Here is a 12,435-nt window from a genome sequence, read left to right on the forward strand (position 1 = left end):
TATCCACAGAGACCTGGCAGGTCAGAAAGAGCTGGCATGATATATTCAGAGCACTAAACAAGAAAAACATGCAGCCAAGAATATTATACCCAGCTAGGCTATCATTGAAAATAGAAGGAGAGATAAAAAGCTTCCAGGACAAAAAACAAACAAACAAAAAAACCTAAAAGAATTTGTAAACACCAAACCAGCTCTACAGGAAATATTGAAAGGTGTCCTCTAAGCAAAGAGAGAGCATAAAAGTAGTAGACCAGAAAGGAACAGAGACAATATACAGTACAGTCACCTCACAGGCAATACAATGGCACTAAATTCGTATCTCTCAATAGCTACCTGGAATGTAAATGGGCTCAATGCCCCAATCAAAAGACACAGGGTATCAGAATGGATTAAAAAAACAAAACCCATCAATATGCTATCTACAAGAAACTCATTTTAGACCCAAAGACACCTCTAGATTTAAAGTGAGGGGGGTGAAAAACAATTTACCATGCTAATGGACATCAAAAGAAAGCTGGGGTGGCAATCCTTATATCAGATCAATTAGATTTTAAGGCAAAGACTATAATAAGAGATGAGGAAGGACACTATATCATACTCAAAGGGCCTGCCCAACAAGAAGATCTAACATTTTAAATATCTATGCCCCTAATGTGGGAGAAGCCAATTATATAAACCAATTAATAACAAAATCAAAGAAACACATCAACAATAATACAATAATAGTAGGGGACTTTAACACCCCCTTCACTGAAATGGACAGATCATCCAAGCAAAAGATCAACAAGGAAATAAAGGCCTTAAATGACATACTGGACCAGATGGACATCACAGATATATTCAGAACATTCCATCCCAAAGCAACAGAATACACATTCTTTTTTTTTTTTTTTTAGATTTTATTTATTTATTTGACAGAGAGAGATCACAAGTAGATGGAGAGGCAGGCAGAGAGAGAGAGAGAGAGAGAGAGGGAAGCAGGCTTCCTGCTGAGCAGAGAGCCCGATGCGGGACTCAATCCCAGGACCCTGAGATCATGACCCGAGCCGAAGGCAGCAGCTTAACCCACTGAGCCACCCAGGCGCCCCAGAATACACATTCTTTAGTGCACATGGAACATTCTCCAGAATAGATCACATCCTGGGTCACAAAGCAGGTCTCAAATGGTACCAAAAGATTGGGATCATTCCCTGCATATTTTCAGACCACAATGCTCTGAAGATAGAACTCAATCACAAGAGGAAATTTGGAAAGAACCCAAATACATGGAGGCTAAAGAGCATTCTACTAAAGAATGAAAGGGCCAACCAGGAAATTAAAGAAGAATTGAAAAAATTCATGGAAACAAATGAAAATGAAAACACAACAGTTCAAAATCTTTGGGACACAGCAAAGGCAGTCCTGAGAGGAAAATATATAGTGATACAAGTCTTTCTTAAGAAACAAGAAAGGTCTCAAATACACAACCTAACCCTACACCTAAATGAGCTGGAGAAAGAACAACAAAGAAAGCCTAAACCCAGCAACAGAAGAGAAATAATAAAGATCTGAGCAGAAATCAATGAAATAGAAACCAAAAAAAACAGTAGAACAAATCAACGAAACAAGGAGCCGATTCTTTGAAAGAATTAATAAGATTGATAAACCCCTGGCCAGACTTATCAAAAAGAAAAGAGAAAGGACCCAAATAAATAAAATCATGACTGAAAGAGGAGAGATCACAATCAACACCAAAAAAATACAAACAATTATAAGAACATATTATGAGCAACTATACGCCAGCAAATTTGACAATCTGGAAGAAATGGATGCATTCCTAGAGACATATAAACTATTGCAACTGAACCAAGAAGAAATAGAAAACCTGAACAGACCCATAACCAGTAAGGAGATTGAAGCAGTCATCAAAAATCTCCCAACAAACAAGAGTCCAGGGCCAGACAGCTTCCCAGGGGAATTCTACCAAACATTTAAAGAAGAACTAATTCCTATTCTCCTGAAACTGCTCCAAAAAGTAGAAATGGAAGGAAAACTTCCAAACTCATTTTATGAGGCCAGCATTACCTTGATCCCAAAACCAGACAAAGATCCCATCAAAAAAGAGAATTACAGACCAATATCCTTGATGAACACAGATGTGAAAATTCTCACCAAATACTAGCCAATAGGATCCAACAGTACATTAAAAGGATTATTCACCATGACCAAGTGGGATTTATTCTAGGGCTACAAGATTGGTTCAACATCTGCAAATCAATCAATGTGATACAATACACTAATAAAAGAAAGAACAAGAACCATATGATCCTCTCAATAGATGCTGAAAAAGCATTTGACAAAGTACAGCATCCTTTCTTGATCAAAACTCTTCAAAGTGTAGGGATAGAGGATACATACCTCAATATCATCAAAGCCATCTATGAAAAACCCATAGCAAATATCATTCTCAATGGAGAAAAACTGAGAGCTTTTCTGCTAAGGTCAGGAACAGAGCAGGGATGTCCATTATCACCACTGCTATTCAACATAGTACGAGAAGTCCTAGCCTCAGCAATCAGACAACAAAAAGAAATTAAAGGCATCTAAATTGGCAAAGAAGAAGTCAAACTATCACTCTTTGCAGATGATATGGTACTATATGTGGAAAACCCAAAAGACTCCACTCCAAACCTGCTAGGACTTGTACAGGAATTCAGCAAAGTGTCAGGATATAAAATCAATGCCCAGAAGTCAGTTGCATTTCTATACACCAACAACAAGACAGAAGAAAGAGAAACTATGGAGTCAATCCCATTTACAACTGCACCCCAAACCATAAGATACCTAGGAATAAACCTAACCAAAGAGGCAAGAATCTATACTCAGAAAACTATAAAGTACTCATGAAAGAGATTGAGGAAGACACAAAGAAATGGAAAAATGTTCCATGCTCATGGATTGGAAGAATAAATATTGTGAAAATGTCGATGCTACCTAAAGCAATCTACACGTTTAATGCAATCCCTATCAAAATCCCATCCATTTTTTTCAAAGAAATGGAACAAATAATCCTAAAATTTATATGGAACCAGGAAAGACCTTGAATAGCCTGAGGAATGTTGAAAAAGAAAGCCAAAGTTGGTGGCATCACAATTCCAGACTTCAAGCTCTATTACAAAGCTGTCATCATCAAGAGAGTACTGGCACAAAAACAGACACATAGATCAGTGGAACAGAATAGAAAGCCCAGAAATAGACCCTCAACTCTATGGTCAACTAATCTTTGACAAAGCAGGAAAGAATGTCCAATGGAAAAAAGACAGTCTCTTCAACAAATGGTATTGGGAAAATTGGACAGCCACATGCAGAAAAATGAAACTGGACCATTTCCTTACACCACACGAGAATATAGACCCAAAATAGATGAAGGACCTCAATATGAGAAAGGAATTCATCAAAATCCTTGAGGAGAACACAGGCAGCAACCTCTTCGACTTCAGCCGCAGCAACTTCTTCCTAGGAACATCACCAAAGGCAAGGGAAGCAAGGGCAAAAATGAACTATTGGGATTTCATCAAGATCAAAAGCTTTTGCACAGCAAAGGAAACAGTTAACAAAACCAAAAGACAACTGACAGAATGGGAGAAGATATTTGCCAACGATATATCAGATAAAGGGCCAGTATCCAAAATCTATAAAGAACTTATCAAAGTCAATACCCAAAGAATAAATAATCCAATCAAGAAATGGGCAGAAGACATGAACACACATTTCTTCAAAGAAGACATCCAGATGGCCAACAGACACATGAAAAAGTGCTCCACATCACTCGGCATCAGGGAAATATAAATCAAAACCACAATGAGATACCACCTCACACCAGTCAGAATGGCTAAAATTAACAAGTCAGGAAATGATAGATGTTGGTGAGGATGCAGAGAAAGGGGAACCCTCCTACACTGTTGGTGGGAATGCAAGCTAGTGCAACAACTCTGGAGAACAGCATAGAGGTTCCTCAAAAAGTTGAATATAGAGTTACCCTAACCCAGCAATTGCACTACTGGGTATTTACCCTAAAGATACAAATGTAGTGATCCGAAGGGGCATGTGCAACCGAATGTTTATAGCAGTAATGTCCACAATAGCCAAACTATGGAAAGAACCTAGATGTCCATCCACAGATGAATGTATAAAGAAAAGTGGTATATATACACAATGGAATACTATGCAGCTACCAAAAGAAATGAAATCTTGCCATTTGCGATGATGTGGATGGAACTAGAGGGTATTATGCTTAGTGAAATAAGTCAATCAGAGAAAGACAATTATCATATGATCTCCCTGATATGAGGAAGTTGATAGGCAATATGGGGTGTTTGGGGGGTAGTAAAGGAATAAATGAAACAAGATGGGATTGGGAGGGAGACAAACTATAAGAGAATTTTAATCTCACAAAACAAACTGAGGGTTGCTGGGGGGAGGGGTGTATGGAGAGGGTGGTTGGGTTATGGACATTGGGGAAGGTATGTGCTATGGTGAGTGCTGTGAAGTATAAACCTGGCGATTCACAGACCTATAACCCTGGGGTTAATAACACATTATATGTTAATAAAAAAAAACACCTCTATTGGAAATTTAGTGGTTTTTACTTCTCATTATTATAAAAAACACAGTGTCTGATTTCTGCCAAAGATGACACTGCAAAGAATGGTCTTTTCATTGAATGATGCTGATCAATGAGATACCCATATGGCAGGTGTAATTGTTATCTATTGCTGGGTCACAATATTACCACAAACTTGTACTTTAATGCAATGTAACATGTTATCTCAAAGTTTCTGTAGACAAGAATTTAGAATGGCTTAAGCAGGCCCTCTGCTTCAGGGTCTCACAAAGCTGCAATCAAGGTGTTGGCTAGGATTGCAGTATTGTTGAAGGTTCACTGGGGAAGGATCTGCAATCAAATTCATGAGGTTATTGGGAGAATCCAGTTCTTTGCAGGCTGTCAAAATGAGAGCCTCGGTTTGTTTGTTTGTTTTTAAGATTTATTTATTTATTTTAGACAGAGAGATAGTAGGGTGAGAAGAGGGGCAGAGGGAGAGAGAATCTCAAGCAGACTCCCCACTGAGCATAGGGCCTGAAGCAGGTCTCTATCCCACAACCCTGAGATCATGACCTCAGTCAATATCAAGAGTTGGATGCTTAACCAACTTAACTACTGAGGCTCCCCAAGAGCCTCAGTTTTCTGTTGACTCTTGGCTTGAGGCCGTCCTTAACCTCCTTGCTGCATGCCTCTTTCCATGGAGTAGCTCAGAGAGAGACTCCTCCTTAATTGGGTGCTACAATTCTAAGTAACATAATCACATACATCCTGTCACCTTTCCGATATTTTATGAGTAAGAAACAACTCACAGATCCCACCCACACTCATGAGGAAGAGATCACCCTAGAACATAAGCACCAGTGTGGGAATCATAGCGGCTGCCCTGGACTCTGCCTCAGTGAGCTTCCCAAACTTGTTTGATACATGGCCTCTGTAATGTCTCAGTAACTTTTTTTCATGGCACCTCTAGCCCAGAAAAAATACCTATCATTTTTTTTATTAAGTAGTTAGATCCAAACAATTTAGTAAATATTTATATCCTAACAATTTCACAATCATTTGAAAAAACAGTACATATAGTTTGAAAGAAAAATAATATTTTATTTTACTTTTAAGCAATCCCAATCTTTGCTAATGGATTTACACTCCTGTTGGGCACTGTAGGGCTTCTTGGGCCTTGAATCATAGTGAACACCATTTCATACCTCCTGATTTCAAGGGGTATTTACTTTTACCACAGCAACTTCAAAGAACCCAACTTTGCAAAAATATGATATCATTGAAGAGAATGTGGTATGATTCAATGTTAAACTGTGAACTACTCCAAGTTAATAGTTCGTGTGGTATCCAACAGGTGTCACTGTGCTTCTCTCAAAAATGTAAAATATCTTCCAGCACCCTGTGAATTCACTATGGCTTCCAATGGTGACTTGGTACATGGTTTGGGAACCATGGCCATATGGAAATATTTCCTAGACCTTTACTTCATACCATAAAGAAAATCAATTTCTGATAGATTGCTTATGTAAAGGTAAAACGAAAACAGTAAAGCTTTTAGAGGAAGAACATTTTTCCGATCCTAGGCTAGTGCACAATCTCTTGAATAGGATTCAAAAATGTACTAAACATAAAAAATTAATAAATTTGACAATATTAAGAATTTTTTTTCAATCAAAGGTGAGTAAAAAGGCACCTTAAAAAGGGAAATAGATTTGAACTGACTTTTCAGAAAAGAGGATAGCTAATGACCAATAATTCTAGGAAGTTTTCAACTTCATTAATCATCAGGAAATGAAAAGTGAAACCACACCTCGATACTGACACACCCACCAGATGGCTAAAAAATTTTTAAAGTTTCATCAGGGATGTGAAGAAACCAGAACTCTCTTACAAAGTTAGTGGGGATGTGAACAGGTGCAATCATTTTGTTCAACTACGTAGCACTATCTACTAAAGTGGATCATATGTGATTACCCAGCATTGTCACTCCCAGGTATACACTCCAAAGAATTGCAGATATATCTTAACCACAATACATTGACAACAGCACTGTTTACAACAGTCTTGTAGTCTGGAAACTACCCAAATGTCCAAAAATAGCAGAATAGGTAAATAACTTGTCAAGTATTCCAGTAATGGACAACTATACAGAACAAGCAACTTATAACTACATAAAGAGTATAGTGGAATCTCACAGACATAGTGTTAAGTAAAAGAAGCCAGGGCATCCCAACCTTCTTCCTTCTCCCCCTACTCCGTGCAATGTAAACCACATACAGTGACTCCATTTACATAAAGTACAAAAAGAGTAAAATTAGTCTTTACTGTTAGAAGTCAAGCTAATAGTTCTCCTTGGAGGGAAGGGCATCTGTGAGTAGAAAGGGGCAAAAGAGGGCTTCTGGAGGACTGGGCATGTCTTCTTTCTTGATCTGGGACCAATCATGGCTGCGTTTAGGTTGTGAAACAGGTGAGCAGTATACTTTATTAGATGTTTACTCAATACACACATGTATGTCGTACATCGATACAAAGCTGAAGAAATGCTGCAATGAACATCCTTGTAGCTGTATTTTTGCAGATATACCAGTTTTTTTTTTCTCTTTTGACTAAATTCCTAGAAGTGGGATTGCTAAATCAAATGGTTTGAACATTTTTACAATTTACAATATATCTTGCCAACTTGTCAGGGAATGCTTTTATTTGTCTTTGTCTCCCTGTGCTTAGCATCATGCCACTGACTAATTGACATTTGAATGGGTCAATGGATGAATCAATGAGGGCCTTCTTTCAATTCCTTGAATGAATTAGGTTTTTTCAAGCCTAAGAGCAGGTCCTGTTTGCTCTGCCCAGAAATCTCGTTCCCCTGTTCTTCGTACTACTAACTCCCAGCTTTAAAAATACTCAACTGAGAGCCTTCCCCACCCATGCTGTCTAAAGTACTCCTCCTCTTATTCTCTGTCCTAGCTTCTCTTGTATACAAATCCCAATGCAAAATTATTATATTTGATTTATTTGTGTAGTTGCTTGCTTGTTACCATCCTCCCACTGGACTCTAAGTACCATTGAAGATAGGAATGATGTATGTCTTGCCCACTATTTTAACCTCAGCACACACCTAGCACACTGCTTAGGAAGGAGAGAGCCTTTAGGTTAATGAGACATTTTCAACCACAAGGGTGGCTCAGATGGACTCAGATAGACTTAAACAAAAAAAAAATTTTTTTTTGGCTCATGTAATTGAGAAATTCAAGGGGTAGGTTTCCTTCAGACATGACTGGATCCACAAGTTCCAATAATATTATTAGGCTCTTGTCTCTTTCTATTTCTTGTCACTATTTGACTTCATTTAAGACAGGTTGTTTTCTGACACAGGAGCAAAAGAACTACCCACACAGTCCCAAGCTTACTCTGCTAACCAGCTCAGAAGAAAAGGGAGCAACTTTTTGATAGGGTTGTCAAGAATCTTGGGGAGGATGTTCATTGTGCCAGCTCAGAGCCATATACCCATTACTGAGCCAAGCATAGTGGGTATGGGGATGGAGTTCTACACCCAGGCCTTGGTTCCTTGACTGTCTCTTAGTGGGTGGATGGGAGGGAGAGGAAGCTCTACCCCATCCAAACCACAAGCATAGATGTGCACAAGTGCAAGACCACTTGGGGCTAATTACTTGCCTAACTCCCAGTCCTACTTACCATTTGATGAGCTGCAGGGACTCAGCTCTCTCACTGGGCATATGCAGCCATTAACCTAAACCAGGCAGCTGAGACCTACAAGTAATTGAACTATTTTCCAGCTAAGTGAGGCCAGCTAAAATTAAGTGCTTCCCTGAACCTTGATTGCCGTTTTTATTCAGGCAGTATATTGGCATTCCCTGAATGCCTTTGCAATTTGCAATTTATTTGAGTTTTAGGTGGTCTGCCCTTTGTAACAAATATAGGTGTGGAGTTCATGTATAACATTTTCCTCCTTCCCAATCTTTATCCTAAACTAAGTCTGTTTATACAGTTTTCTGTTTAAATCTCATGCTCCCACCCTTCTGTTTTATCCACCTCCTTCACCTGCTTCAATCAGATCAACCTAAAATTGACTGAGCTAAGTGACAAATAGGAATTTTCTCATTGGTATGCAGAAGTACATCAGATACATAAACTCACTGGCAGCCTTAGTATTCATTGCCTTGCAGACTCATCACTTTAGACTTCCAATTTGGCTCCTTTTTCAGGGTTTGTCCATGACCTTGAGGAAGTCAATTCCCTCTTTCTGGACCTTGGTAGCTCTAGCTATAAAATGAAATAATTACCCCATCTGCTGAATAAGATGGTTTCTAAAGTGTCCCCTCAGATATCAGATCCCAGCATTATTTTTCTACCCTCCTTAGCAATCTGGTGATGAGAAGGTTATCATTAAGTGTGAGGTGGCTGTGGGACCAGCCACTTAATTTGTGGATTCCCATACAAAATGTCCAAAATTATTAAGAGTTTCAAGATAGCAACAGCAAAGCGTTAAGTCAAGTATGGGGCCCTTCTGAGAGTGGAGTCTTGTGCATCTGCCTGGGTTCCACTTCTGTGAAGCCAGCCATGGATGTCTGAATTAATTTGATTGGATTAACCAGCTATGCTGATGACCCTCCTCAAAATTCTGCATTATATATCTCCGCCATCTTTTGGAGGGGTAGCAAAATCAAATATCTATAAATTAATGAGTGATGTGGGCTGGGGTTGGTGGTGACTGTGACAAAATGGAGAACAAATGTTCTCCCTAAAAGGAGCAGCTAATACTGTCTGCCAGTTTTCACCATGGGAGAATTTAGGTTTATTATTATCCAACCTTTTAATGTTTCAAAAGAAACCAGGATCAGGATTAAAAACAAAACAAAACAAAAACAACTCCTGAGTTTTGTTTTTTTTTTTTTAACGTTGGTAACTGTTGACAAATATTATCTAAAATTTGTCAATAAGGCAAAAGGATAATTGCAATTTCTTTTAAGGCACCCAAGAACAGTGGTTCTCAAAATATGCATTCTAATCAACAACATCAGCATTACCTGAGAACAAAGAATTAGTATATATATGCTTATATATAAGTGATATGAATAAAAGCAATGATACAAGAGACAGAAGGGAAGAATTGAGGTTATTTTGTTATTATAAGGTATTCACACTACCTTTGATGTGGTATAGTGTTATTTGAAAATGGACTTGTATTAGTTGTAAATACATATTGCAAACTCTAGAACAACCACTAAAACAAGTTTTTTAAAGTATTGAAATACAATCAATACACTAAGAAAGAAAATGGAGTCATATAAGATGTTCAAAAAACCCACAAAAAGGTGAAAAAGAGAGGAAGACAAAAATAAGAACAAAGAACAAGGACAACAAATAGAAAACATAACAAATATGACAGATATTAATCCAACTATATCAATAAGCTCTTGGAATATCAATAGTCTAAGTGAACCAATTAAAAAAGAGAGAGATTAAAAAGAGAGAGAGAGAGAGAGACTGTCAGAGTGAATAAAAAGACCCAATTATATGGTGTATACAAGAAACCCACTTTAAATATAAAGACATGTATACATTGAAAGTTAATGGATGCAGGAAAATATACCATGCCAACACTATTCAAATAAAAATAAGAGCATCTATATTAAGTTCAGAGAGAGCAGATATCAAAACAAGGAAAATTATTAGGGATAAAACAGAGCATTACATAATGATAAAGGGGTCAATATCCAAGAAGACACAACAATCCTTAATGTGTTTGTGCCTAACAATAGAGCATTAAGGTATGTGAGGCAAAAACTAATAGAATTTCAAAGAGAAATAGATGAACTACTATCATAGTTGGAGACTTCAACACCCCTCTATCACAAATGGACAAGGTTAACAGGCAGAAAATCAGTAGGGACATAGTTTGACTCAACAACACCATCAATCAACTAGATGTAATGGACACCTATAGACTAGCTTATCCAACAATAGCAGAATACATATTTTCCTCAAGATCATATAGAACATTCTTCACCATAGACCACATTCAGAACCATAAAACACATCTTAACAAATTAAAAAGAATAGAAATCATACTATGTCAATGCTCAGACCACAGTGAAATTAAACTAGAAGGCAATAACAAAAGGATAAATGGAAAATTTCAAAGTACATGAAGATTAAATCGTACACTTCTAAGTAACACATGGGTCAAAGAAGAAATCTCAAGAAGAATTTTAAACTATTTTGGGTTAAATGAAAATGAAAAACAGCTCATCAAATTTGTGAGATACAGTGAACATAGTGATTAAAAGATAATTTATAGAATGTGTATATTAGAAGGATGAAAAATCAAAAATTAATACCTTAAGCTTCCATCTTATGAAACTAGAAGAGTAAATTCAAAGTAAGCTGAAGAAAATAAATAACAAAAATTAGAGCAGAAATCAGTGAAACTGAAAACAACAAATCAATATAGAAAGTCAATTAAACCAAAAGCTGGTTCTTTGAAAAGATGAATAAATTGATAAGCCTCCTTGGTTAACTATGAAAAGAAGACAGAAGACACAGATTACCGATATCAGAAATGAAACAGGGGACATCAGTACAGATCCCATGGATATTAAAAAGATAGTAAAGGAATACTATGAACAACTCTATACTCGTGCATTGGAGAACCTAGATGAAATGGACTAGCTCCTTGAAAGACCCAATTTGCCAAAACTGACACAAGAACAAATAAACACAGTGAATAGGCTTATATCCATTAAAGAAATTGAATCAATAATTAATAACTTTCTAAAACAGAAAGCACCAGACTCATGGATTCACCAGTAAATTCTACTAAACACAATAAAGATGAAATTATACCAGTTTTCTACAATCTGTTTCAGAGAACAGAAGCAGAAGGAACACTTCCTAACTCATGATATGAGACCAGCATTACCCTTATACCAAATCAGGTAAAGACATTACAAGAAAAGAAAACTACAGATCAAAATCTCTCATGAACATTGATGCAAAAATTCTCAATAAAATATTAGCAGATTAAATCCAATAATGTCCAAAAAGAATTGTATACAGTGATCAAGTGGGGTTTGTCTCAAGTATGTAAGACTGGCTCAACACTCAAAAATCCATTAATATAATCTGTCACATCAACAGGCTAAAAAAGAAAAATCACATGATCATATCAATAGATACAGTAAAAGCATTTGACAAAATCCAAAACCTATTCATGATAAAAGCTCTCAGTAAACTAGAGGTAGAAGAGAATTTCCTTAACTTGATAAAAGCTATTGATAAAAAACCTACAGCTAACATCATACTTAATGATGAGAAATGGAACATTTTCCAATATGATGAGGTAAAGGCAAAGATGCACCTCACCACTCCTTTGCAACATCATACTGGAAGGTCTAGTAATGTAATAGGAAAAGAAAATAAAAGATGTACAAACTGGGAAGGAAAAAATAGTTATTTTCAATTGCAGATAATATAACCATCTATGTAAAAAATCTGAAAGATTGACCAAAAAAAGCTCCTGGAACTAATAGGTAATTTTTGCAAGGTTGCAAGATATACAAGGTTAATACACAAAAGTCAATCACTTTCCTATATACCAGCAATGAACAAGTGGAATTTGAAATTAAAAATGCAACATCATTTATATTGGCACCCCCTAAAGTGAAATGCTTAGGCATAAATTTAACAAAATATGTACAAGATCTACATAAGGAAAACTATAAACTTTGATGAATGCAATCAAAGAACTACGTAAATGGAGAGATATTCCATGTTCATGGATAGAAAATTCATTATTGTCAAGATATCAGTTCTTCCCAACTTAATCTACAGAT

This window comes from Enhydra lutris, unplaced genomic scaffold, assembly GCF_002288905.1.
Source record: "Enhydra lutris kenyoni isolate GAN:26980312 unplaced genomic scaffold, ASM228890v2 scaffoldscaffold5, whole genome shotgun sequence".
In the NCBI taxonomy this organism is placed as follows: Eukaryota; Metazoa; Chordata; class Mammalia; order Carnivora; family Mustelidae; genus Enhydra; species Enhydra lutris.